The following is a 27,581-nucleotide window of genomic DNA, read 5'->3' on the forward strand; positions in this document are numbered from 1 at the left end:
CTGGTCAGTGCCCCCACGTGCAGGACATCCACCTGCCCTGGTCACTGCCCCCACGTGCAGGACATCCACCTGCCCTGGTCACTGCCCCCACGTGCAGGACATCCACCTGCCCTGGTCACTGCCCCCACGTGCAGGACATCCACCTGCCCTGGTCACTGCCCCCAGGTGCAGGACATCCACCTGCCCTGGTCACTGCCCCCAGGTGCAGGACATCCACCTGCCCTGGTCACTGCCCCCAGGTGCAGGACATCCACCTGCCCTGGTCACTGCCCCCAGGTGCAGGACATCCACCTGCCCTGAACGCATAGCCCTCGTCACAGCAGACCAGCAGGCCGTTGACCAGTGGAGGGTGTCAGGCTCTCTCTCTCCAGGGGACCGCAGTGAGGTATAATTTCTTCCTTCTCTTTTCTTCCTATATCCAAAGGAATACCATACACACCCTACTTTGAAAACCACTGCAGAGACAGTGCCATTAAAATGAGGAAAAAGACAAAGTGCCCTCAGCTCTATTAAGTAACACTATCCTAGAGAGTCTACTTAATGCAGTAAGACATGAACAAACTAAGAAAGAAGACCAAGAAGAAAAATTAAGTGATCAAAACCTAAAATGAAATACATACAAATTTGTAATCCATCTTTCATGGTCAAAGGGCATTCAAAGTTGGAAGTTTAACTACAGAAATCACAAAGGAAAAGACTGAGAGCCTTGCCCCTATAAAAATATAAACGTCTGAGCATCATAAACAGCATAAACAAAACTAAGAGGCAAACGGAGAGCACAAAAAGGACACAAATAGGTAAGTCACGAAACTGGAAAGACAAAGAACTAATAAAATATACGGAAACCACAGCAGATCTCCTAAGTAACCAAAGAAACACAATTCTTATGCTATCTGTTTTTTCACTTTAGGAGGGTTTTGTCAGTGTGTTGGTTTTGTTTTTAAAGTATCTGTTTATTTGTTTGTTTATTTGGAGACTGTGTGCAAACAGGATGAGGGGCAGAGGGAGAGAGAGAATCTCAAGCAGACCCAGCTCTGAGTGTGGAGCCTGACACCGGGCTTGATCCCAGGACTCTGAGAAGATAACCTGAGCCAGAATCAGGAGCTGAACACCTAACCCAATGAGCAACCACGGCGTCCCAATTTTCTTTTTAATGTATTGGTGAGAATATAATAAGCTGGGTACTTTGTAGCCACCGAGACACCAGCTTGCAGGAAACAATGTGGCAATTATGTATCAAGAGTCCAAAGGCTAGTTCTCAGCCTTCGATCTAACCAGGCTATTGTTTGAAACCGATCCTGAGATACCCTCAAAGATTCGAGCACCAAAAAATTGCATTGCATTATATTTTTTGTTATTTTTGTAGTTTTCTTTCGTATTCAAAGATTCTTATTTATTTACTCGACAGAGAGAGACAGCAAGAGAGGGAACACAAGCAGGGGGACTGGGAGAGGGAGAAGCAGGCTTCCCTGCTGAGCAGGGAGCCCAATGTGGGGCTCAATCCCAGGACCCCAGGATCATGAACCTGAGCCGAAGGCAGATGTTTAATGACTGGGCCACCCAGGTACACGTTACACCATATTTAAAATGGACAAACAAAGAAAAGAAAGAAAGAAAGAAAAATAAGAAAAATCTAAAAGTATAGAAACCGATAAGCAACACAGATTCCTATCAGCGTATACTGCATATCAGTGATGCCTACTAAAATTTCAATGACATTAGAAATCTTTACAATATGGTGTTTTAGCTCTAAAAATCATTTCCAAAAAATAAATAAATAAATAGCATTTCAAGTAATAAAGGGACATACTTCTCTCTCCTAAAATCCTATTAAAACCCTGGTAGAAAAGAACCAAATGGAATATAGTCAGCAAAGCACAGAACATAGAGGAAAGGGACCATCATCCTTAGTCCAAAAAAACTGGCTGAATGATTTTGCCCAACTTGATGGACAAGGTAGAGCGGAGCAAATCTGAGCTGAAAACATGATAAGAGGAAGGCAGAGGCAGAGAGGGGCTTGGTCAAAAACCAAGAGCATCTCAAGGTGGAAAGTACTAAGAGCTAGATGGACACAGGGTGGAACCAAGATGACTGATTGAAACCCTTTTCTTGGAAGAGCGGAGTGAGTCTCCCAGTCCAAGGAAAACGTTCTCTTGCAACAGTGAACTTCCTGGGCGGGTTCCCCAGGGTAAGGCCCTCTTCCTCTGATATTTGCATGGGGACAGCCTGTTCAAGCTTTCCCGCCGTGACTGTTAAACTGGATCCACACCCCACCCTGGAAAGGGCTGCAGCTGTAATGACCAGATAGGGAACCCAAAGGGATTCCATTTTAGAAAGACATAGTCTCTCTCTGCCATTTCTCTGCTAAGCCCCATCTACTCATGTTCTACATTTCACCTTGCTTTTGAGTAAACCAAAGAAGCCATGTTCCTGCCCCAAGGGGGAAGCAAGAAATCGAATCATTCTGTGAGTTTCTTTCTGGGCACCCACACACCCAGAAACGTCTAAGAAGAACCAGACCCTGAGCTCTGGGGCATCAGCTTCGAACAAAGCTTGGAATGACAACTCTTACTCACCTGACCCTCACCTTGGATCAGACCCTCCCCTGGGTTCCAAAGGAGCACATAGTTTGGAGCCCTTTCCGAAATAAACCCCCAACCCCAAGTGACAGGGAGACTCCGTCTGCTGTGCTCTTTCATTCACGCCGGTCAGTAAACTCTGCCCTCACTTCCTGGCTTGTGTTTGATCGCTATCCTGTGCAAAGCCAACGACCCTCCCGGGTGGGCCCCCTCGGGGTCCCTGAAGTCTGCCTGCCTGTGTCATTGAGAGGAAGCCTGACTCCAACGGGCACTTCCATTCAGAAACGTCAGCCATGCCAAACAAGGGCTGCCCGGCCCTTGAAGACGATCGACATCCCCAGGAGCAGGGCAGCAAAGGTGACCCCAGAAATAAGAAGGATCTCTCCAGAAAGAGAAGGCACCTTGGAAGAAGTTTAGCATCCCATCTGAGAAAGACCTGAGAAGCTGCTTCCAAAAAATGAACAATCTGAAATTAGGAGCCAGGGGAAGTGATAATTCTGATTAGGGAGGGGGAAAAAAAGTCAATAGAACAAGAGGAGAAAATTACGGACACCACACAGAATATCGAAAAACAGAAAATGTCATTAGTGAACAGTAAGGGTGAACGCAGAACGGCCACACCCACCCACTAAGCCGCTCAAGATGAGAGACCAGAAAACCCGAAGGAAAGGAAATGAGAAAGACATTTCTGACGATACAAACCTTCAGACTGAAAAGACCCGCGGGGTAGCTCAAACCTCCCAAAGAGCCCAAATCCTCATAAAGTTTCGGAACACAAGGAGAGATGGAGAAAGCTTGAGCAAAGAACAGGCGACTTCCTGACGAGTGGCGACGATACAGGCACGAGACACAGTTCAGCGTCACCGGAAACCAGGTGACGACGGAGCCAGGAGCTCGAGTCTCGTGGGAAAAATGAATTTTTACGCAGGCAACATCCAGTCAAGAAAAGCACATAGAAAGTGTGCGACTCACAGACACTCCTAACAGGTTCTCTTAACCAACGATGTCGGCAAAACTTACAAGCAGTCTGAGAGCTGAGAACGGGTCCCGGCCGGTGGGTGACATCCCACAGGAAGGCCGCTGTGGGGGCAAACCGGATCCAGAACGCCCAGGGCAGGGCTTTTCCCCCACGGCTCTCTCCGGTGGGCGCCCCCCTCACTCCCCTCTCCCTTCGATGGTGAGGGGTTTTTTTAAGAAGCGGCCCAAGAGTAGTGTCTGCGTGGATGAGTATCATCATATCCTAAATACGAATTCTGCTCTTTTCCAGTCTGCAGTCAAAGCCGAATCACGGACCTTCCAACTCCAGAAAGAGAACCGAGCATTCGTGTTCGACACCGTGATCGTCTAATGACACAAGGGGCAGGGGACGGGGAGAAAGGAGTGCGGGGTGCGGAGGCCCTCGTCTCTCCCAGGAGGAGGGCCCAAGGTCCTCGTTAACGTTAATAATGAAATAAAGAGTTAAGTGTAGGAGTTCAAGCGATGAAGCTGTTCAATTCGCAGATTTAAACATAAAAACGGAGCCAGCAGATACTGCAGGATCAGGCCAGGGAGGGCTGTAGGGCAGTGGGGTCTCCAGGTCCTTCACGGGAGATGGGAAGGTTCCAGTCCACGCGGGGAACGGAAACATGCAGAAGCGTTTCATCCGGAGCGACTTCCCACCGAGGGCTCGAACAACTACAGATGGCTCCAAGTAGCGGCCTCGGATGTGGCGGGTTTGGCTGATGGGGACACTAACCGTTTACTTGTGCCCACTTACATTGTGTTTTATTATCCTATTCCTGCACTACTTTTATAAGACCGGGCCATTAAATTATATGGAGAGCATAATCACGACGATATAAATATAATTACTGGTCACATCCACATTCATAGGATGTTCGTACACATTCATACGGATCGTGACACACGCATGTTCCTATGTACAGCCACAGAGAAGTGACTGGGGGGCACCTGGTGGCTCAGTGGGTTAAGCCTCTACCTTCGGCTCGGGTCATGGTCTCAGGGTCCTGGGATCGAGCCCCGCATCGGGCTCTCTGCTCAGCGGGGAGCCTGCTTCCTCCTCTCTCTCTGCCTGCCTGCCTCTCTGCCTACTTGTGATCTCTCTCTCTGTCAAATAAATAAATAAAATCTTTTTTTAAAAAAGTGATTGGCAGGACATCAAGCGAGATGTAAATGCTCATTATTGCTGAGCGACGAGTCACTGTAACTGTATTGTTTGTTTGAACCTTCCACACTCAGTACCACAGATCTACCTCATTTTTACAGCTAGGAAGAAACTAACACGATTTTACAAACAGAAGAGCCTGCGTTTCCTCCTCGTTGGGGGCAGAGAGGTAGGACCACCGGGAGCTAAAGGCAGACAAAGGCTGCTTCGAGGCCAGGGGTCAGGTGGCTGCAGCCATCGCGCAGGAGCACAGCTGTGTCTGCAACCACAGGCCTCGGAAGATGCGCCCTGGCCGGCAGACACGAGGGTCCAGTGGTACCCAGCCGTGCTGACCACACAGATGGACGTTGCTTCCACCAACTTGGATGCTGAGTGGAACTGCCTCCCTGAGATTCTCCAAGGACCGAGGACACACGGGTCATTAGATGAACCTGCCTGCTGGAAGGAAGTCCACGCCGGCGTCCTCGGAACGCTCAGGCTCCACCTGCCAACAGAGAGGATTTTGGCAGAGGATTTTGAGTTGTCCTTTCTGAAAGCAATTAGACAAAAAGTTCAGGCTTTTTTAACTAATAAGTTGAATACGAGAGGATTTAATTTTAATAAATTTTTATGGCTCTGCCTTTGAGATCCACCCGTAAGGGTTTCTTGCTAACTCTTCCAGATGCGTCTCGTCTGCTGGCTGCTCACACATCCAGACTCCCTCCTGCAAAGGAGGGGCTCTCGTGGTCTCCCAAAGACAGTGGGTCTGTGGGAAGTCACGGCACACGGTACCCAACCTTGACCGTGCCGGGTTCTCCGGGATGACATTTTGAATCCCTCGCTGGCTGTCTTAGGCTGCTCCTAGATGGGGCAGCTGAATCAACAGCCGAGAGATTTCTTTTCTCAGTTACAGAAACTCGAAGTCCAAGACCCGAGTGCCGGCGTGGCCGGTTTCCGGTGGGCGCTCTCTCCCCGGCTGCAGAGGCTGCTTTCTGTAGCGTCACACGGTGAGAAGGGAGAGGAGGCAGCGAGCTCTCCAGTGTGTCTTCTGATCAGGGAGGGCAATAACCCCGTGACAAAGCCTCTACCCCAGGATCTCCACTAAACCCGATTCTCTTCCTAAGGCCCCACCTCCAGATCCCAAGGCGGTGGGGGTGCGGGGTTCAACAGGGGAATTCTAGAAGGGACACAGTTCAGTTGTGGGCAAATATGGATGAAGAGAGACAAAATCAAGCAGAGTCTGAAAGTCTCTTGCTTTTTGGTATTTGCTGAGGCTTGAACTGGCCCTATATTAGCTGGAAGAGCCGACTGTAAGAGATTCATAGAGAAAGGTACTGCACCCCTGGAGAGTCAGCCTCATTTGCACCAATTTACATAAAATGAAAAGCATGCAAATGAGATTCATTCAATCCATCATTCAGACGGAAAGTAGTCTGAAATTCACCTATTATTTCAGAGTTGACAGCATGAGAATATTTGGAAATAAGACACAGCGCTGAGGACAAGGACTTCATTTTTCCCCTGAGATGTCTTCTCGTTTCTGCATAAATCTAAGGGCACCTGGGGGGAAAGCTGAAGCTCATCTAGCCACAGGGGAGGTCAGTTCGGCCGTTCAGTTGTTTGCGTGGTTGGGACTTAGGGCATCTCTATGCTGGGATCCAGATGGTATTAGAGCAGAAGTCACCAGTATGTCCTCAAAAGAGGCACAAACTATCAGAATAAGAGTCTCACAGATTAAGTAAAATCCGGCCCATGTGCCTCAGAACTATGCACAACCCGGACAGACAGAGTGACTTCCACAAGCAAGCCGCCTCGTGGAGCTTGGTCCAGGTGACATGGGGACGGTGACCCTGGGCAGACTTCTCACCTGCAGGCCAGACACCAGTGCTCTGCAGAATGCCACACCCCAGACAGGGCACAGCACTGGGAAAGTCACAAACAGGACACAAGGTCACCCCAACAGCTAGACAGAAGACAGAACGCGAGACGGCGGTCACCACGGGGACATCTGCTGCCAAGAGAAGGGTCCCTGCGGACAGAAGCAAAAGGCAGAGCCCAAAAATAAGCACAAGCTAAAATGGTGAGTTTACCAGGAAGACATCCTGGAGGCCTCTTGGTCAGTCTCTAACCTTCAAAAGACGCCATGATGGAGAGGAAACTGCTAGAAGAATGAGAAGCTTTTCTATGCTCCAGAGACATTAAAAACAGACTACAAGCAGACTATGAGCTCCTTGGACACCGCGCTCTCCAGCATCAGGCCCTTTGTCTGCATATGAGGGCTCAAAAATGTGTATGGAACGCAAGTGTGCATGAACGAATGATACGAAAGAGCTTGTCTTCCTGAAAACCACCACGACAGAGCGGACATGAGCTCCCCGGGGGCTCCCGCCTTCCCACAGTAAACCTGGAACACAACACATCTCCAGGGCCAGTGAGAGCAGAAGAGTCAAGTTTGGGAGCAAGACCGCTCATGGAGCCACAATGATGCTAGAAGTTTCTCTGGAGACCACGTCCATCTGGCATGAAACTACCAAGGGAAGATGGCTCAGAATAGGTCGTGCATGGAAACAGTGACCCTGTTTCGAGGAGCAGGGAATTCTACAAACAACGTTGTGTAATACCTCAGCGGAAGCCGGGGAGGTCCGATTACTTTTACCCCCGTTTACAGACAAGGAATTCAATAAGTGCCCCAAGCTGCACAGTAGTAAACGGTAGAGTAGGGGTCAAACCTAAGTGGTCAGGCTCCAGAGACACCTCTCCAGAGGCTGTCCCCGGGACAGACGGACAGCAACAACCCAAAGCACTCCTCATCCCAGAAATACGGACCCGGGCTGCTAGGTTCATCTTTCTGGAGCCGCAGCACGAGGCAGGACCTCAGCTCCACCAAACATTCACGCGAGTCCGCATGTAAGTAAACGGTCTGGAGGCCACAGTGAGGCTCGAAAGGGTCCAAGACATGGAGGCATGGAGTCTTCTCCTCTGACAAAGCAAAAGGTCCAGGCAAGGTAACGTGGGAGCATAAAAGGGACGAGAGAAAACAGGGGAGGTGGCAGCGTTCGCGGGGAGGTCCAGGAGCACCCGCGCGGGCGCCGGGATGAGGGCAGCGAAGCCACCTTCAGGAGCCCTTGGCTGAGGGCATCGGAGGGAAGCGGACGGATCGCAAGGGGCAGGCAGGGAAGGGCACCGAGAGGCAAAACAAACACGAGTGCGAGGCCCCCCACTGTGCGCTCACCGCTTCTGTCCCCAGCCAGCCCGGGAGAGCAGCCCTGGACCGCGTCCCGCACTGCATCCGAAGCCAGAGAGGTACGAAAGCCAACCTAATCTCGTCATCTTCCCTCCGCTGTCCCCTGAAATGACCTCACTCACCGGGTCCGGGGAGCTGCTCTGAGCCGGAATGAGCAGCTCTGCCTGTGCTTCTGCTTCGAGGCTGCGGGGAGGGGGCGGTTCAGACCGGAGCCCGAGGAAAGCCACAGATGCCCATCGAGGGGCTGGCGCTTCCCGGAGCGCACCTGCCGGCCCTCCCTGCCCTCCCCGGCCTGTGGGCATCTCCCGTTGTGCCCCACACACCCCCCTCATGTCATCATTCCCTGATGCTAAGCATGCTCCTTTCTCCGCGTCCAGCTCTCCTCGCTCAGGGACGAGGTCTCTCCCCAGCCTCCAGACCCGAAACAGAACGGCAGCCGAGCAGATGGGCGATCCTGCTGAACAGACCCCTGAGCCTGGGCCGGCAGGGGTCAAAACCCTAGACAACGCAACCTTCCTAGTCTCAGTTTTCCCACCAATAAAATGGGCGTCAGGAGGATTTGCCTCACGGAGCAGTCATGAGCCTTCGCTAGGATTACCCGGGAAATCCTTGCACAAAGCCCAGCCCGTGGAAAGCAAAGCACCCAGCTCCTGGCGGTCAGGAGTTGAGGACCCACGGCCGTGGCCCCAGTACGGCAGCATCCGTGGGGAAGGAGGGTCCGGGCGGGGAGGGCAGGGCAGGGCACAGAGTGTGACCTCAGGCGCTCTCAGCGACTTCACCCTGCGTCACCTCACACGGCCCCTTGGGTAGTCGCCAACCGGGCTGGCGATGGGGCCCTCTCGTGCCTCTGGTGACTTCAGCACAGACGCACAACAGCAAGCTGTGAAGTTTTAGAAGCGGCCGAGAAGAAGCCTGGAGATGCTCGTGAAAGAACAAACGTGGGCTACCTATGTTGTTCAGAGGGTGGGCTGACCTGTAAACATCTGGACGCCGTAGCAAGGCCCAGACTATCAAGAAGCATGGGGATGACCCATGGACATAGGAAAGATCCCAGAGACGTGCCCAGGACAGCAGTGAGTGAACAGGGAAGAAGCAAAACCAAGGATGACAACGCATCCCACCACAAGGCAGCCATGCTGGCCCCATGAGGTCCGTTCGCAGGCAGGGAGACTCTGGTCCCGATGAGTCAGGCCTGTTGTTTTGTTTTTTGCTTTCTGACCCGGCTTGGACCCACCAACGGTTCCCGGGGACACATGGCACGGAGCCACGCGGAAGATGTGGGGACAGAAAACAGGGTTACGAGTGAGCCAAGACCGCCCCATTCCTGATTTTTTTTTTCTTCTTGGCAATATATCCTTTCTGAAATATAACTTTGGAAAAGATGCCTCCGGCTTAGAAAATTCCAGAAGGACGAGAACATCAAAGGGAAAAAAAAATGACACAGCATCATTAAGAAGAAATGGTTTTGACAAGTTGGAAGCCCTGGGACGTCTGGACAGGCAGGACCAGGAAGGTCGTAATTCTCTTCCCATTAAAAAAAAAACAAAAAACAAAAAATGGTACCTTAAAAATATAAGAAAGAAAAAGGGAAAATTTTCCCTTTTGTGGATTTTTTCCAAGTTATTAATAATGAAGCCAGGGCAGCACTGGAAACAGAAGAAATGCAGTAGAGAAGCCGAATTAACAGACGAGAAGCTCGGCCCGAGGGAGTGGGGCGACTGGGTGGGTAACGAAATTCGTCTCTAAACCCGTGGGTGGATTGTTCCAGAAGTCGTAGGGGAAAACCTGAAAATCATTTGCAAAATGTAACAATAACATTAATAGTAGACAGACTTAAACATTTAATGACAAAAATACATATTTTATTAGACTTCTGGTAAGACTGGCAAATCCGTCTCGCTGGTGTAGGGTCTCCCCTTTCCAAAACGCTGCTCAGACAAGACAGACTGAGGGCAGGCGGGACGTGGGTCCTCTGAAAGCCACAAGGACAAAGAGGAGGAGCGGGGAGGGAGAGGCAGAAGTCACACAGCAGAGGGGGAAGCTCCTGCCTCAGCAGATGAAGGTTAGGACAAATTCCGAGCTCAGCCTGGGTCTGCACACAAGGAAGGGGGCAGGGTCGGGGCCGGAGCACTGAGAGGCACATGCTGGCCGTGGCTGGTGCCCCTGGGGGCCCGGGGCCGGGCAGACAGAGAGCCAGCTGGTCAACCTCGGCGGTGGACACACCATAAGAGACTCTTAATCTCACAAAACAAACTGAGGGTTGCTGGGGGGAGGGGGTTTGGGAGAAGGTGGGTCATGGACATGGGGGAGGGTATGCGCTATGGTGAGTGCTGGGAACTGTGTAAGACAGATAATTCACAGACCTGCTGCACCCCTGGGGCTAATAATACATTACATGTTAATAAGAATTTAAAAAAAAGAAATGAGTAGGAGGGCACACCAGACCCTGAGGGGCAGAGGTAAGAAGCCTACTGCAAACAAGGGACGTAGGGGCCCATCTAGGCACAGAACTGCTCCCCCAACCCCGACCCCATGGCAGGCTTCCAGGACCTCTGCTCCACGGCACACCTCCCCAGGACGGCAAGGGACTCTGTGAGAAGCCACTGAACGCTATTCGACTTCTTAAGCTATGCACAACACACGACAGTAATAAAAAGTGGGTTTTTAAATTTACAAGATAAATTTAAAATTTAGAAGTAAATATGTAGTCTCGAGGACGAGGAAGAGTTTTTGAAGCTTGACCCCACACTTAAATATTTAAAGGGAGGGGGGACCTGAGTGACACAGTCGGTTAAGGGTTGGACTCTCGGTTTGGGCTCAGGCCATGATCTCAGGGTCCTGGGGTCAAGCCCATGTCGGGCTCCCCGCTTAGCCTGGATTCTGCCTGAGTTTCTCTCTCTCTCTCTCTCTCTCTCTCTCTCTGCCTCTGCCTCTGCCTCACATGCACACGCATGCACGCTCTCTATCAAATAAATCAATCTTCAGAAAAAGAGGGAAAGTAAAACATGTAATTACATATACTTCCGAGCAAGAAGTTAAAAAGTAATACAAAACAGCAAACGTGGAAAATGTTGCAACATGTAATAAACAAAACGTAGTATTCTTTCTATCAGTGTGCCTACAAGTCATTAAAAAAAAAAGATCACCTCGGTAGAAAAACGGACATAAAACATCAATACGCAATGTGCAAAAGCAAACAAGAAAATCAAACGGCTACTAAGTATGGGGGAAATGTGCATGCTTGCTTACGATCCCAGGAATCCGGGATGGAGCAATGGGACACGATCCGGGCTACCACATTTCAGAAACCAACCAATGCCGACAGGTGAGAATGTGTCACAATGAGCCCTTTCACAGGTCCCAGCCAGAAAGGGGATGGAACCACCTTGAGGAAGGGGACTCGAATTCTCGACGTGGTCATTCCACTTTTAAGAACTTACCCTTCAAGATACTTCCGGGGGCGCCTGGGTGACTCAGTTAAGTGTCCGACTCCTGGTTTCTGCTCACGTCACGATCTCAGAGTCGTGAGACTGAGCCTGTGGCAGACTCCGTGCTGGCCTTGGAGGCTGCTTAGGATTCTCTCTCTCTCTCTCTCTCTCTTTCTCTCTCTCCCTCTCCCCGGACCTGCTCTCTCTCTCTCAGAAGAAAAATGCTACCAAATGTGCAGTATTTTTCAATAGTAAAGTCAAAGTCAGAAATGCCAATTTGTGTCCACTTGTGGAATAGCATGAACTCCTGAAAAATGACGGGGCAGGAGCCGATGTGACCGTCTGGAGGGACAGCGCAGCTTATTGAGCTGGCTCATCCAACGGTGTCGACACACAACCCCTTCTAATAAGGCGGGGGATGCCTTAAGCACCCACGACACCCCCAGGAAAGCACACACGATACAAACTGGGAGCTTCTGCCCCAAGCTGGGATCCACGGTTCTCTCTGCTTTTGTGGGACAAAGAGTCCATTTTATGTTCTATTTGCTTACTCTTTAGTGTTTGGCCACAGATCTTTTGCTTTGGTACTTAACATTTGCATAGGAGAAAGCGGTGGCGGTGGCCGGACGGCAGAGGTTCTCTCCTCTGGAAAGCCCTGTGGGGTGGCAGAGTCTCCGTCCGCACCGTCCCACAGGGCAGTAGATTTCCGCGCGTCTCTGAAGGCAGGCGGGCTGGACCGAGACGGGGCGATCGGACGCCACGGCTGTTTTGCACTACTGCTTGCTCTGCCTGGTCGGCTCACGCGGGGACTGCGGACGGCCAGCACCCGGCAGGATGGGACAGCCGGGTGGCAAACGCTGGGGAGAGCTGTTGCCACAGGGCGGGCCCTTGGGCAGCCGGGCCCGAGCCAGGGAGCCCCCACCGGTTCGAAAGCAGCTATGACGGAAAGGAGGCTGGGCTGAGCGGGAGGCAAACCTTCCAGGCCTCTGGGGAAAGGCTTCACGTCCCCTCCCTCCCAGAGGCACCCCCTGTTTACCAGTCCTGGCAAATGCCGGAGCCCAAAGGGCTTCCTCCGAGTGAAATGGACCATGGGTGCCTGTGTTAGGAAGACAGAAAAAGAACGGTCACCCGCAGGGCACCCGGGGGGGCTCTGTCATGGGCTTTCGGGTCACGTTGTGAGCCCAGGGTGCTGGGAACGAGCCCCGCGTGGGGCTCCCTGCTCGGCAGGAAGCCTGCTTCTCCCTCTCCCCCTCCCCCTGCTTATGTTCCCTCTCTCTCTGCTTCTCTCTGTCAAATCAATCAATAAAATCTTTTTTAAAAATAATAAAAATAATGGTAACCTGCCACACCCTTGCAGAAAAATGCTCTGCAGCGCTCAGGGGCTCAAACTCTGCTTCGGGGTGATTTGCATTATAATGCCTGACCCGCTGGCAGGGATTTCCGTCGGAGCTTTCCTGTGGCTGTGCCTTCCGCCCAGGTTTTCTCAGCTCTCACCTCCGTCTGCCAATTACCTAATGAGCTGGAAGCTTCCGTCCAATGCAGGAGGGACGCCCCATTGAAGAGGACCTTTGATTAAAATCAAATCATTTGATTTTTAATGCAATTAATGACTCCTTTATTCGTCTGGTCCAATGTACCCAAACAGTCCCTTTACGAACCGCCTTCCCAGCACGTTTACTTAGTTGACTCTCCTGCTTCTCCAGAGAATTCAAGACCTCGCTCATTTAACTCCCACCCCGCCCCCACCGGCCACCGCCCCAGAAGGAGAAGGGTGTGAGCGATCCTCGAATTTGATGTTAGAGCCAATAACCGCACAGCCAGGGAGGGCGGCCCGTTGTCGCCGGGAGAACCACCTGCAGACCAGCCGGCTGGGCTGCCTGCACCCACGCCGGGGTCGGAAGATCCCAGCAGCTAGATGCTCCCAGTCCTGTCCTCCAATCACACCGAAGAGGCACCTCTAAACAGGTGTGAGGCAAAGCGCGGTGCCAAGAGACGTGGAAAAACCACACACATGTACGCACACGTGTGCACACACCACCAAGCCCCTTAAAAGGGCTTAAACGCAGACAGGGAAGAAGGAACTGGAAGTCGGCGCACGGCAGGTCTGGTCCCTCGCTGGGAGGGCGCCTCCCTTTCGTTCACCCTCCCAGGACTCCAGTTCCAAACGCGGTCCCCAGCGCAAGGCCGTGAGCAGAAGAGGCCGTGCGTGGGTGCGCGGGTGTGTGTGAACGCCAACGCCACGGAAGCTGGGGATGTCCCACTCTGCTGGGCCCGTGGGTGGCAGAAGCAGCAGGGGCCGAGACGCAGAGGTCCGACATCTGGCCAAGCTTGACCACAGGGGTCGATGCCCAAGGACAGCAAAGTCACTTCGGAGCCAAAACCTCCACGTCAGGGAGACGCAGCCGGACCCCAGGGGCGTCACTGACCCGTCTTTCCTGCGGATGGGCTGCTGGGAGCTTGCGCAAGTCCTGGTCAGAACAAGACAGCAGGAGTGGGGTCCGAAGATCGGACTGACCCCGCAATAAATCCCAGGGGGACTGGAGGGCCGGAGATGACGTGAGGCTTCCTCCTCTGAGTGTCTGTGGGGCCAGGGGTTCTCTCTGGTTGAGAACACTGTGTGTTTGGGAGCGAATGGTACATTCTGTTGGGGACAAGTGCGTCGGCCAGCCCCGTGGGACCAGGTACATCTCCCATCCGGATATCACAAGAGATAGCACAAGCACGGAGGGAAGAAGGTTGCTCCGAGAGAAGCTACAGCATGAAAACAAAGAGGCCAAGGCACGAACTTCAGGAACCCCGCCACTTGAGGGTACAAGGAAACATGGAGACAGAAAAGTGTTATAGGCTCAAACGTGTCTGTCCCCAAATTCAGAGGCTGATGCCTCAGAATGGGACCCTACTTGGTGACAGGTTTTAAAGAGGTCATTGGGTTAAAAGAAGGTCCTTCAGGTGGGCCCTAATCCCATGGGACAGAGTCTTTACAAGAACAGGAAGCGGGGACACAGACACCCACAAAGGATGGTCAGGCGGAGACAGAAGACAGCCGCCCCCAAGCCAAGGGAGGAGGCCTGGCACAGAGACCCCGTCACAGCCCTCGGAGGGAACCGACCCTCTGACAGCGAGGTCTGGGCTTCCAGCCTCCCCGACTGTGAAAAATTAAACTCCTCTGGCTTAACCCACCGGGTCTGAGGTGCTTTGTTATGGAAGCCCCAGCACACACACACACAGGAAGGGGAGAGTCAAGAAATCAAGTCAGGAGAGCTCCTTCTGGGGGACGCTCCAGGAGGAAAGGGGAGGTTGACGGGGTCAAACGTTTCCCAGCACGAGAATGAGTCCACGTGGGTAGGTCTTAAAATGAGGCTATGAGTGACCTTTTAAAAGGCAAGTTCAGGGGCACCTGGGTGGCTCAGTGGGTTAAAGCCTCTGCCTTCGGCTCAGGTCATGATCCCAGCGTCCTGGGATCGAGCCCCACAGCGCATCAGGCTCTCTGCTTAACCGGGGTCCTGCCTCCCTCCCCCAGCCCGCCTCTCTGCTTACTTGTGATCTCTGTCAAATAAATAAATAAAATCTTTTTTAAAAAGGTTGGGGGGGTCCGGGGGGTCTGGGCCGGCTGGGATTTCATCACGGCATCACCTCGAGGATGGATGTTTCAGGTTTCCTTTGTCTGAGTTGAGCGGAAACCAGAAAGAGCTCAGGGGACAATGTCAGACAAAGGCTGGTGAGTACAAGCAGGTGGCGGGAGACACGGGGTCGCTGTGACACGGGGTCGGCCAGCAGCAAAGGGTGAAGGGGCCGGGTGAGAACGAGGTGGAAAGCAGGGGCAGCAGGGGCAGGTCCTCCTTCTCCGAAGCTCTGCGGTACAGACAGGGAGGGAAACGGGGAGGCAGTGGGGTCAAGCCAAGCCTTGGGGGGACTTGGGCTTGTGAGCGAAGGGAAGGAAGACTGAGTGGAGGAGAAGAAATCCACTAGATCAACGGCAAAGCCAAGTCTCCCTTACAAAGGAGCCGGGAGATCTGTTCCTTTGAAACGGGAAAGAAAGGAGAAAACGTGACGCAGCGGCGGAGAGCGCGGACGCTGAGGGAAGAGCGGTGGGTTCCGGCCCACGACCCCCCACGTGGGAGCGCAGGTGGTGAGAAGAGTAGGACACTCAGGGTACAAACGCAGCGAGCAGCAGATCAGCCCGGGGCTCAGCCGTGGCTGAACAACATAAATTTTTAATGGCCTCGGTTTAGCCAACGGAGAAATGAAGAAGTGATTGTCTGGTTTTATTCAAGGTCCAGGGCTCCTGGGAGTTCCCGGGGGAGACATGACCCAGGGCTCGGAGCAAGGCTGAAGACCCCTAAAGAGACCGTCGTCCCGGGTCGCACGTCAGAAAGAGGCGGTTGGACAGTTATCCTAAGGAAGTCGACAAACCCTAAGCCACCGGCCAAGACCTGGCCGCCCTTTGTGTATCACAGCACGGCCGCACTCAGACCCGTCGTCCGCGGTTGCCTCCGGCTTCAACCGAGGGGTGAAGAACTAAGCCGCAAGTACTTGCTACCTGCCCCTTTACAGAAAAGTCTGCCAGGCCCTGAAAGGAACGGACGGTAGCGTGAAAATCAGGGGCCCGGCCAGGCGAGCAGGGCGGGAGCGAGAGCCAAGGCCAAGCCAAGCTGAAAACCCACACGACGGGCAAGGCTGGGAGAGATCGGAACCGCCAGGCTGTCCCCGCCCACGGGGAGCAGAGCCATCGGGGCACAGTTCAAAGCAAGGCCGAGACCCTAAAAGTCTAGTGCAAAGAGCAGGCTTGACGTGAGGGAAAAGGCAGGGGTTCCGTCCGTCCGCCAGGGGCAGAACCCCCGCTAGAAGCCCACCCTGCAGGCTCAGGAGGTACATCACCAGGAACAAGGTAGTGAGCTTGAGGCAGAGACCGCAGCGCGGACTCTACGGGCGCCACCAAAGAACCAAACGGAGTCCAGGCTGTGGCAAACGTGGGCGGAGGTACAGTCCCTAAGCCCAGCGCAGATGACCTGAGACTCAGTGTCCACACGGGTGCCCGAGGACACTCCGACCCCACCGACTGGCTGTGGATTCTCTTGCTTGTGAATGAGGGTTTGCCCGCACGTGGCCTCATCCGAGGACACATCTACAGACAGCCAGGACCGCCACGACCACCGCCAGCTCCAGCAGGGCCGAGCCCGGCGGTGCAAGGGAGGGGGCACCCACGGGAGGGTCAGAGCGTGTTCCAAGAGGCAAAGGTCGGAAGCAGAATACGTCTGAGAATGTTCTGGAGAAGTTTCCCACAGCCCCCGGCACACCGGGACAAAGAGAAGGAGAGAAGCCGGAGAGCCCCGCGGCTCAACCACGCGGCTTCTGGAGTGTTCGTGACCTTCTCGAGGTGCTCAGCTTCTCCGGGGTTTGCTGTCCTCAGCCGCACAAACAGAAGCAATGGCGAAAAGGACTAAAGGAGCTCACACGTGAAGTACTCAGAGAGGAAGACTTACATAACCATTAGCTATAATTATACTGATTCAACCTTTATGCTAATTTCCACGCGCCCCTCCGTCTCCTCCTCTGTTGAAAGGCGGGATCTTCTAGGGCAAAACACACACAAGCCAGAGGAGGCCGAGTCCAGTTCAGTCCGAGCTCCACGGCCACGGTCTTCACCCAAAGGCCACGGACGACGCGTCAAGCAACGGGCAGGAAACCGTCCCCGTCAACACTGACATGCTAAAACAGGTGTCTCAATTAGAAAAAGCAGGGAAAAAAGGATCCAACAAAATATATTAGTCATCTGAACCCGTCACGGCTGGGTGAGGAGTGCCAGGAACAGCCATTACGAACCATCCTTACGGGTTTTACAGATTCACCAAGACATCCAGAAACCCGTGTGTCCAGGGTGTTCTTTATTTGTTCCAACGACGGGAGGGAAATATTTGGGGTAAAAATGGTAAATGTAACTATTTCCCAAGAAGTAGGGCAGCCTGCACCGGCGTCCCACCTGGGAAAAGGCGGCGGAGCATCTGTCGCGGCGGCAGCTCAAGCCGCAGATGCAGAGACCTTCCTCATGGACGTGGGGCGGGGGAGGGCGGGATGGAAAATCACAGGTACGATCGGCCCACGTCTCTCGACTCTCCGGTGCCTTAACTATGACTGTATCTACAGTCTTTCTGGATGCCTCTGTCCTGTGATGCCCCCGCACTGCGAGCAGCATTGGGGGTGGTGGGGAGGGGAGGGCCGGGGGTCGCGGTCCCCAAGCCTCGCCCTGCCCTTCTGGTCTCAAGTCCACAGCAGCCCTGGCCTGACCATCTGGGACTCAGGACAGATCACGGTGGGTCTCAGAGGCCCCCCCTCCAACCACCGAGTGGGTTAGACTAGAAGATGCCTAAGGTCCCAGCCAGCTCTCCCAGCTCTGACTCGGACTCTAGAAACGCTGGCCAGGGACAAGCCAGCGCAAGTCATCCGTAATCGTGACGCCAACTTTCATCTCCGGGACTGGAGCGGCAACGCGTTCCCGTTCAGAGATGGGCCTTGAATGAATGCTCAGTCGCTCTAGTCTTTCTAAGAATGTGTAAAGACGGCAGCAGGGTGCAGGGTCCGGGGGCCTCCTCCAGCCCTGCCCTGAGTGAACCAAGGACACTGTGATATCGTGGAAAAGCAATATTCCAGAAGCCTTCCCTGTGAGCCAAGTGAGTCAGGAACTCGACTCTTGTCCCGGGGTGTGGCCCAGCCGGGGGGCCCAGAGGCAGAAACAGCACCAGCGGCTCCAGGGCAGCGGCCGGTGGGACGCGCCGAATAGCTGAGGGGATTGAGAGGTGCAGAGGCCCCGTCACCAGACCAGCCAGAGCGGTATAAGGTACAACACAGGGAGCAGTCGATAATCTTGTCCTGACCTGGTATGGGAGATCACTAGACCTACGAGGCGATCATCGTGTCCACAAATACCGAACCGCCATGTCGCAAACCTGAAACTCATCTACTCTACATCAACCATGAATCAGGAAAAAGTTAAGAGGAAGGAAGGACGGACGGACGGACAAAGAGAGGGAGGGAGAGGCGGGCGCTGACTTTCCCGAGGCTCCGGGGGACTCGAGCGCAGGGACGACGGAGAGACGCTGAACGAAATCCTCCACTTGAGGCTCTAAAACTCCAACCCAGGCCGGCCGGCCTCGCCCTGGAAGCTCTGTGTGGCCCTTCCCAAGACCACTGCAGAGTCCCCCGCAGGCCAGAATTCTCCTGGTGGTCACGATTCCCCACCAGGACCTGCCCCTGGCAGTTACGCTCCCGTGTGCGCGTCCTCCCCGCGGCCCGGAGCTCCCGGACGGAGCCGTGACCCCGTCCCACAAAGGGCTACCGGCCGGCACCAGCTCGCGCGCGCTCTCGCTCATGCTGACCGCAGGGCTCCAAATCAGAGGACAGAGCTCTCTTTCTCAGCAACACGTTCCATACAGAGACCTCCAAGCACATGACCTACTCCCCCAGCAGGGCCAGACACTAAAAGTGAGGGGCCCAGGAGAGCCCCAGCTCCAGCATCAGACTGAGTCGTCTGCAGCGTTGGTACCGACCTGAGGCCGACAGAGCTCGGATGCGGCCCATCAGCAGGGTCGCCCGCATCCCGCCGTCCCTCATTTGTAAACAGAGGATTCCTCCCTACTGCCTGCTGCCCTCAGAGGCTGCGCGGGTTCTGTTTCGGGTTCCAAAAGCGGCATTTCTCCGGGCGCAGGAAGCGCGGAGCACCGGCACTCATGTGGGCGGCGCAGGCACTGGGGCAGAAGGCAGCAGCTGAACTTGGGTCGAGCAGAGCCTGGAAGGTCAGTGTCCACGTCCCTAAGTTGAGGGTCGGGTCAGAGAGCCCCCGGCCTGCACCTGCTACCACCAAGTGTCTCATGAAGTAGGGGGTCCAGGGCAACCCAGAAAACAGACCTGAAGACACAATCCTCATGGACCCCTCTGCCGCTTACATTCACACGATTGCCCCCCAAAAGTGATCTACCTAAAGCGACTACACAAAGTCAGGCCCTGATCTTTCTGGCAGAGTCTGTCTGTGTCAGGCAAGGGACGGTGGAGATTTTAGCTGCTTGGTCACGGGCCTCCAGAGGTGGGGACTCCCTGCCACAACACCCCAACCCGGGAGCCGGGGCACATGGCCGACCCTGAAGACGTCATCTCATCTGTAAAACGGGGGCAGCGCTAACCGTCAGAGCCAGCGGCGCTAAGGGAGCACTCCACCAGCCCAGTCACGTCCCGCTGCATCCGGAAGGTGTTTCTGCGTCTGTGCCCCAAAGTGAGCCATCACCATAGACCAGATTAAATCACAGAGCAGCAGGGTTTTAGGAACAGGCAGTAGGAAGGCAGGAGCTGAAATGCCACATCCACGTGCGGTGCAGATGTCGGCAGCTTTCTTACCGGACTACGGAGAGGCTGACACGGTGATGAGGCCTGTTATCAGCACACAGACAGAGGACTCCACAGGACGAATCAACAGCTCAGGAGCCCTCCCAGTGTTCCTCAGGTTCCGAGCGCTCTCCGAGTTCGGGGGTTTGCCAAAATAAATTCATTTTCTGACAACCCGGGGCCACCGCAGAGCGCAGGGACCTGGGTGGGGCTGGGGGAACCAAGGGAGCCCACGGCACCTGCGCTCCCGAGCCGTCGTTCTGCTGTGAAGAGGCAGCCAGGGTCCCTGCCCCCTCTTCCAGCGCACGGGTCCGTCCCGTGACAATCATTCTGCTCTGGGCACCCAGTTCCCCCTCCTCTTCAGCAAGAAAGGGCGTGTTTAATCACGGTAAGGACGGGGAGGAGAGTAATTCTGTTGACTCGCGGGAGGCTCCGATCCCACTCTGTTTGGTGGCGTCGACACGGAGTCTGGGGCTGCTCACTCAGGGCACGTCGGCCCCCACACCGAGGCCGCACCGTGAGACCACGCAGGTGCACGGCCTCCCCGGATGCATGCCGGACGGCCCTCAGGAACACACCGTGGGCTGTTCTTTCTTCTCCTGTGTTCGGGGGATAATACTCTGCTGTAATAAATATGTCACCAAAATAATTAGTGAGGCTCCGTCATTTGCACTGCTAAGTTTTCACATGGGCCAACTTTTGTTAATGAGAAAAGCACAAGTGGTTTGCAATCATGGTACCAAGTTGTGGGCGCCGGTACCGGAGCAATAATGATTCAAGGCTCGGAGATGAACTTTTAATGAATATTTAATTGCTCTATTCTTTATACGTATAAAGTATGCTTTCGGGGTACACGCTGAATACCAAAAAGGCAAGACTCGGTTTCTCTTAGCGGAGTCATGTATTGGAGTTCCCCTAATGATTTTGTTGCAAAGGGAAAAAAGGTCATCTAGGTTTCCAGCTCTACAGGAAGGAGTTTTGGAGAGTAATCTGCAAAGGGCTATTTGTTGCAGCAATATTCCAAAATCCTTCAGAGCAAAATATAGATAGAGGTTCTCTGAAACACACAGAAAAAAAATAAAAATCTAACAGTATATGTATGGAAATGTTAGTGGTCTGGGGAAGGAGGTGCTTTCACTTTTTTTTTTTTTTAAAGATTTTATGTATTTATTTGACAGGCAGAGATCACAAGTAGGCAGAGGCAGGCAGAGAGTGGGGGGGAAGCAGGCTCCCTGCTGAGCAGAGAGCCCGATGCGGGGCTCGATCCCAGGACCCTGAGATCATGACCTGAGCCGAAGGCAGAGGCTTTAACCCACTGAGCCACCCAGCCGCCCCTGCTTTCACTTTTTTACGTAACATTTCTGCGTTGCTTTAATTTCTTATTTAAATAAAAAAAGGTGTGCTTTCATCACTAAAAATGTTTTTTTAAGCATAAAACAAAGAGCCTCCGTTTGGACAGCCGGTGCAAAGTAAACACCCTAATTTCTGTCCCAACCAGGACCGTGGGCTTGGACATTCACGTTTCCAGAAACAAAATGGAAGGGAAAAGTGGGGAGCTGGTGGAGGTTCACAACGCCCCATTCTAGGCACGTGTGGCCTGCCGTGTCCACGTTTTAAAAGAATGTTTTCCTGATTATAAGAGAAACGTCTGCTCATTTTCAAGAGTACAACCCTCATTTGCAATGCCAACACCTTTGGACAGCCGTGTGCATACACGGTGTCTACTTCTCCCATTATTCTATACCATGTTTTTAAACAAAACTGAAATCATACTAGAGATGTGGTTTTGGCTGAACCCACAATTAACTGGTACAGTAGAAACCACTAAATTAAGGTCACCAAGGCATTTTCTCTCCATCTGTTACTCCTAAACACGACATTTTTGTTTTACACTCTGATGGATAAAAACTCGCTTTATTGTACCAAGATAGTGCGTACAGAAGGCACAGCTGCCAGGGTGATCTTTTGAAAACATAAATTAAATGATGCGACTCTCCCATTTTAAAACCCTCCGGCGGCTCCCATCCAACTCAGTATAAAACCACACTCCACAAAATAACTTCCCAGGCCCCCCACGAACTAGCCCCTGATTCTCCGAACTCATCTCCTGCCACACCAGCCTCCTTCCTGCTCTTCTAAGGCACCTGACTTGTTCCTACCTCAGAACCTTTGCACTGGCACTCCCACCGCCCGAAGTTCTTCTCCAGATCATTCCCAACTGACCCAGCTTAAATACGGCTCTTCAGTGAGGACTCTGTTGGCCACCCAGTACGAACCGGCCCCTCCACCTGTCTCGACCAGATCATCAACTTCTGCCGCCTATGTCTACCTTCCACTGTGAGCTACGCCGGTATAATAGGAGAGTACCATGTTCCTCAGTCCCTGAACCAGAGACGCTCCATAAATCTTGGTTGAATGAATGAAAATGTTTTCCAAGTCTCCAGATTTGTGGGGCACGAGATAAAGTAACCTACTTAAACAGGCCTTATTCACAGCAGAACTGCCCCTTAATGAGACTTTTTAAAATAGGTCACCACCTTCTCCTGCAGCCTGGTCGTGGACAGCTGCCCACGGCACTGCCGGTGGGAAAACAAGGGAGTTATTTTGTCTTGGCCCGATCTTTGTTTTGCTTCTCCAGACCGTCACCTACACCAGAAACCCAGCGGCCACACGAGACCCTTTCCGCTCCTACCCCTCCATCAATTCATCAGCAAGTCCTGCCGACTCCCCCTCCTAGAGAGATGTCCAGTATCCATGCCACACACCGTTCCAGCTTCCTTCCAGAAAACTCCCTTGCCCCATCCCAATGACCTCCCCAAAGCTCTGCTCATTGGACACTTCCTCTAAGCATCTGGAAGTCAGCAGAATACTGGGATGACGCAGATGATGAGGATAAATATGGTGGGTAGATCTGGAGATTACTTACTCCCATAGTATCGCCTAAGAGGAACCAGAAGATACCTCCTGCCACCGAGATCCCCGCAGCCACCCAATGCCTACCCGTCCCGTCTCTGGCTCTTCAGCCCGGCGAGTCCCATCACCACCGCCAGTACAAGCGCTTTGTTTGCTTCAGGGTTTAGTCACAGTTGTTTCTGTCGCCTCGCTGGGGTCTACGCCTCTGGTCTCCTCCCTGGTGGATCCATTCTCCGCGAGGCCCCCAACCACACCTACCTAACACTCGAATCTGACCACACGGCGTGCCCCCGGTGGAGAAAAGCTGAGCCCCTGATCCAGACCAACCTCTTCTCTTGCCACTCCCTGCCTGTACCTTTCTGCTCCAGGAACTGCAAAGCCCAGGCTGCGGTCTCAGCCCCCAGCCCCTGCTCACCCGACCTGCTCTGCATGGGGAGCCCCGTTCAAGGCTGGCCACTTCGTGCTCAACCGTTAAGCTCAGCTCAGAAAGCACTTGCACGCTGGGCTGGGTGCCTCCCGGCCCTGCTCCCAAGTGTGCAGCCCCAACCCACGGTCTGCCTTCCCCACTCAACAGTGAATGTTTGGAGGACAGGCACGGTGTCATATGCATCTCTATATCCATAACCACAGAAGAGGCACGGAATGCATTTTAACAACACCAAAAAAAAAAAAAAAAAATCTAACAAGATGTTAAGTGATTAAAATTGTAATTCACTCGAAAACCCCAGGTGGGATGCAACAATGTGTTTTCAGCTTCTGCCTTTCTACCGGTATTCAGAACGACCCTCAAATGGAGCCCGCGGAGATCAGCCAGTCCATGCCCTGCCCATCTTCAGCAAGGTTTCACAGCTGGAGGGGATGCACGTTGTTGGAAAAGGCGACAAGGCTATTGCCAGGGACACTTCCTGATGGTTCCCCATCAGCAGAAGACATTGCAGACATCGAAGATATCAGTTTAAGCCTCGAGGAAAGGGCAAGGAAGCCACGTACCCCACACCAGTGTGAGCACAGACAGGGAATGTGCAAACAAAGCGGCAGCTGCCAATAATCAAATCAGCCTCGCCTGCAGCTCCAGCGTGGGCACACGGGGAGAGAGGGCCTCCCCCTCCCCGGACCCCCCTGCCTGAGCTTCCTCACCCGCCTGGAGTGAGGGTCCAGAGGCTGACCCCGATTCGCTCATCAAACACAGGGCGCCCACCCTGGGGCTGACGCCAAACAAGGTCCGGAAGGTCAGAGTCACCGAAACACCCTCTTCGGCTCCTACACAGTCGTGTGGAAAGATCCCTGGGCTTAGAATCAGGAACCCCAGCCTTTTCCCCCACCAGTGGCGTCAGCCTCAGGAAAGTTACTTACATCCCTTGGCATCGGTTTCCGAAAAGGAAAACCAAGGATAACATGAGCTCAAATGTGGAAAAGTGTCCGGTACCAGGCTGGGCCCCAGAAAGCTGGGTGAAGAGGGTCTCTCCAAAGACCCTGTCCCGTGTCCCAAGTCCCACCAGAGCCAGAGAAGTCCTCGCAATGGGAGCACCAGCGCCCCCCTTCCGCCACCCAGTGAGCACCGCAGGGGCCACCGGAGCGGGTGCCGGCAAAGTGGGAACTGCAGCCCCCCACGCGAGGCTCAGGGGCCAGCTCACACATACCTCTCCCCGGCTGCTGGGGAGCACACCTTCCCCGCACACCGTCCCCGCCAGGCCGCCTGCTACAGAAAATACAGCTCAAGACTGGAGCCCAGACCTGCCCCATAGTGTTTAAGCCCTGATCAGGGGCCTCCCGCTGTGCTGATAAATGTTCGACTCCACCAAGCAGCTGCCACACATAACTGCACCCTCCCCCCCTTCCCTCCCCTGCCCTCCCCACCCCAGCCCCTTCCCTGCCCTCCCCTCCCCTGCACCTCTTATGGAGAAGAAGGAGTTGTGTGTCTCCGTCAAGCCTTGCCTATCATTTTCTCCACAGAACCAGCTGAATTAAATTACTTTCTTTCTAAAAAGCCCTTATTCGGCGCCCTAGCTAAAGGCCTGATTACTGGCCAGAGCGTTCAGAGTTCAGAGAAAGGTGATCTTGATGAACAATTCTGAGAAGATTTAGCGCTCCTCCAATAAAAGATCCTAGGGTTGTGTTACCCGCCTGTTTTGTTTTCATTACTCCACTCGGATACATCCAGCAACCAACCCCAGTGCTGCAGACCCGCGGCTCCGCAAACAGAGCTGCTCCCCAAGCAGTCAGTGCCACGAAAACCCACAGGTCTGCAGTGAACTCAGAAAGAGGGGGGCCCACGCTGGCGGGCTCCCCACCAGGCAGGCCTCGGCGGAGCACAGCCCAGGGCATCTGCGGGGCACTCGCAGCAGCCACCAACAGCCCAAGAGGCCAGCAAAGTTCTGCAGCCCCAGGAACGAATCCTAACCCAGGTGTCACCGCCAAGGTCTGAACTGCCACCTTAGACTTAGGTCAGAGCCTCAGATAAACGCGCAGCGGGTAGAGCGGGGACTCCACCAGCACACCCTTCCGCCCCGCAAAGATGGAATAAAACCCACCAGCCGGTGAGGAGAGGAGCTGGAGTTCGCTTCCATTTAAAAAAAAAAGTGTTGCTCTAGCCTCAAGACAGTTTCACACCAAATGGCTTTAAAACCCTTTCCAAAGCTTGGATGCCTGAATTGAAAAAGAGTTTATCTTTTTGACCCGAGGCCAGCAGTTAAAGCTGCAGGACAAGGCAATCTTAAGAGCCAGGAGTTTTCCCGTTTGCACAAATGCTGTGTGTCAGGACATCCAAGGGGCAGAAATCGACCCATTCTTCCTGGAGAAGGTCACCTCCACTCCCTTCTCCGGCGAATGCCATCAGCACTTCCGCGGGCACGACCCCACAGGGCCACACGCAGTACCCCGCGCTGGTCCCCGAGCCCGGGAAAGTCTCCTGGTCTGCGGGAAAACAGGCTCGGGGCCTGGGGGTGGCGCCCGGTCTGTCTCCGCACCCACCGCGCCGCCGGCGCACCGCCACCCGGGCTAAGGGCTCCGAACCACTGGCAGGGAAGGCGCCTTCTCCACACACGCCTCCTCGAAGCAGAAAGAGCAGCGGGAAATGCTGCCGCGGTGGGGGCAGAGGGCGCACGTGGCCGGCGCCCAGGAGGCAAGACGCAGCCCCGGGTCCCCGCCCGGCGCCACCATCCCACCGTGGTCAGGCGTCCCCCGCTCGCCCCCGCCCCGGGGCCCGCCCCAGAACTACCTGCTGCCGCCCGGGCGCCCTCAGGCCAAGTCTGAGGAAGTTCACTCCCCGTCGCGCCAGTCCGGGGAGGCTGGGGCCCCGCGTCCACCCGGGTGCCCGGGACAGCCGGAGCCCGCCCCTGCCCGGGCGCCCGAGCCAGCGCGCGGCCGAGGGCCCGGGGGGCAGCCGAGCAGCGGCCAGGGGCCAGGCCGGGCTCCCGAGGCCTCCCCGGCGATCCCCGCGGCCCGTGGACCTTCCCGGCCGTGCGCCTAGGAGGGCGAGCAGCCCGCGCGGGGCCCGGAGGCGGAGGGGATCCTGCGTCCCGCCTCCCCGGATCGCCATGACTCCGGCTTCCCGGGGACCTGCCAGCCGCCCTGCCCTCCCACCTGGGCTGCGGTGCGGCGCCCGCTCCTCCCTCCCTCCCCGGCGGCCGGGGGCGCGCAGCCTGGCAGCCCCCCGCGCCGCGGACTCCGCAGCCCGCGCAGTCCGGGACCCCCGAGCGGGACAGCCGCGGCCCTGCCCGGCCCCACGTCCCCGGGGCGCGCGGTCCTCCGGCGGCCACCCCAGGGGAGGGCCAGGTGGCTCCGGCGGCCCCCGGCCCGCCCCGGTACCCTCTGCCCGCGCCAACAGGTACGGGAGGCGTTGTCCGCGGCGGCCGGCCGCGCGCTCCGGGCAGGGGCTCGGGGCTCGGGGCTCGGGCAGGGGCTCGGGGCAGGGTTTCGGGGCAGCGGGGGAGGCGCGAGGACCCGAGGGAGAGGCGGGGGCGAGGGGTGCGGGGGGCGAGGGCGGGCGCGGCGGCACTCACCTCTGGCTGGGCCGGGGCCGGCCGCGCGGGCCCGCCGCCCCGAAGCCCGGGTTCCGAGGCGCCTCGGCGCGGCGCGGGGGGCTTCCTCCGAGGCCCGCAGGGAGGGGGCGGCGCGGCTGCTCCCCCGGCGCTCACACCCCCAGCCGGCGGCCGCGTCCTCGCGCCGGCATCCTCGCTGCCGCCGGCTCCCACGGCGCCCCGGGCCGCTCCCCAAGCGCGCGCCGGGCCGGCGCGAGCCCCTCGTCGGCTCGGAGCGCGATCCGGGCACGCTCCTCCCCGTCCTTGTCCTCCGCTCCCGTCTGGGGACGCGTGCCCCGCACCCCGGCACGGCGCGCGGCTCTACCCCTCCCGCTGCCGCCGGCCGTGCGGAGCCCCGGCGCGCGGGCTCAGCCCATGTGCGCGGCCGCCTCGCTGCGCCCCGGAGCCCAGTGGCCGAGGCCCCGCCGGAGTTGCGCGCCCCAGAAACTCCATGCGGCTCCGGCCTCCTCCCCGGCTCCTCCCCGGCGGGCGCCCCGGGGCCTAGAGGCCGCCCGCAGCGCCGCGCCCGCTCCGCCCTCGCCCGCGCCGGGAGCCGGGGTTCGGGGCTCGCCTCGGACGCCCGCGCCCCGGCTGCTCCGAGGGACCGGGCGCCCCCGCCCCCGCGCCTGCGCCGCGCCAATGGCTCCCTCGGTTTCCAGGCAGCGCAACCTGAGGAACGCCTCGGCGCGCGCGCTCACACTCGCGCACACACGCGCGCACCGCACACACACACGCGCGGGGGGCGAGCCGGCGCTCGGCAGACGGTCCTCCTCCCGGCCCTCCGCGAGCAGCTGCCCACGTTAACTCCGGCAAACCGCCTTTCTCCGCATTGGACAGCTCGCCCGGGCGCCCCCCGCCTTAACCGCTTCGTCCCCGGCGCCC

The 27,581-nt window shown here is 55.6% G+C and overlaps 1 protein-coding gene across 7 annotated transcripts in view; it reads right to left on the minus strand.

Moving 5' to 3' along the window:
* CALN1 (calneuron 1) overlaps positions 1–27,581 on the minus strand; it is a 492,584-nt gene that overhangs the window by 359,255 nt on the left and 105,748 nt on the right. The window contains exon 1 of one of the 7 annotated variants that reach the window (XM_032328184.1): positions 26,682–27,393. The exons of 4 other annotated variants lie outside the window; for them this stretch is intronic. The gene's annotated coding sequence lies outside the window, so the exon portion shown is untranslated. Of the gene's footprint in view, positions 1–24,320; positions 24,405–25,897; positions 25,916–26,681; positions 27,394–27,581 lie in introns of those variants that run through there. 2 more of the 7 variants (XM_032328187.1, XM_032328186.1) reach the window with 2 other exon arrangements.

Source organism: Mustela erminea, chromosome 20 (assembly GCF_009829155.1).
Source record: "Mustela erminea isolate mMusErm1 chromosome 20, mMusErm1.Pri, whole genome shotgun sequence".
NCBI classification, from domain to species: domain Eukaryota; kingdom Metazoa; phylum Chordata; class Mammalia; order Carnivora; family Mustelidae; genus Mustela; species Mustela erminea.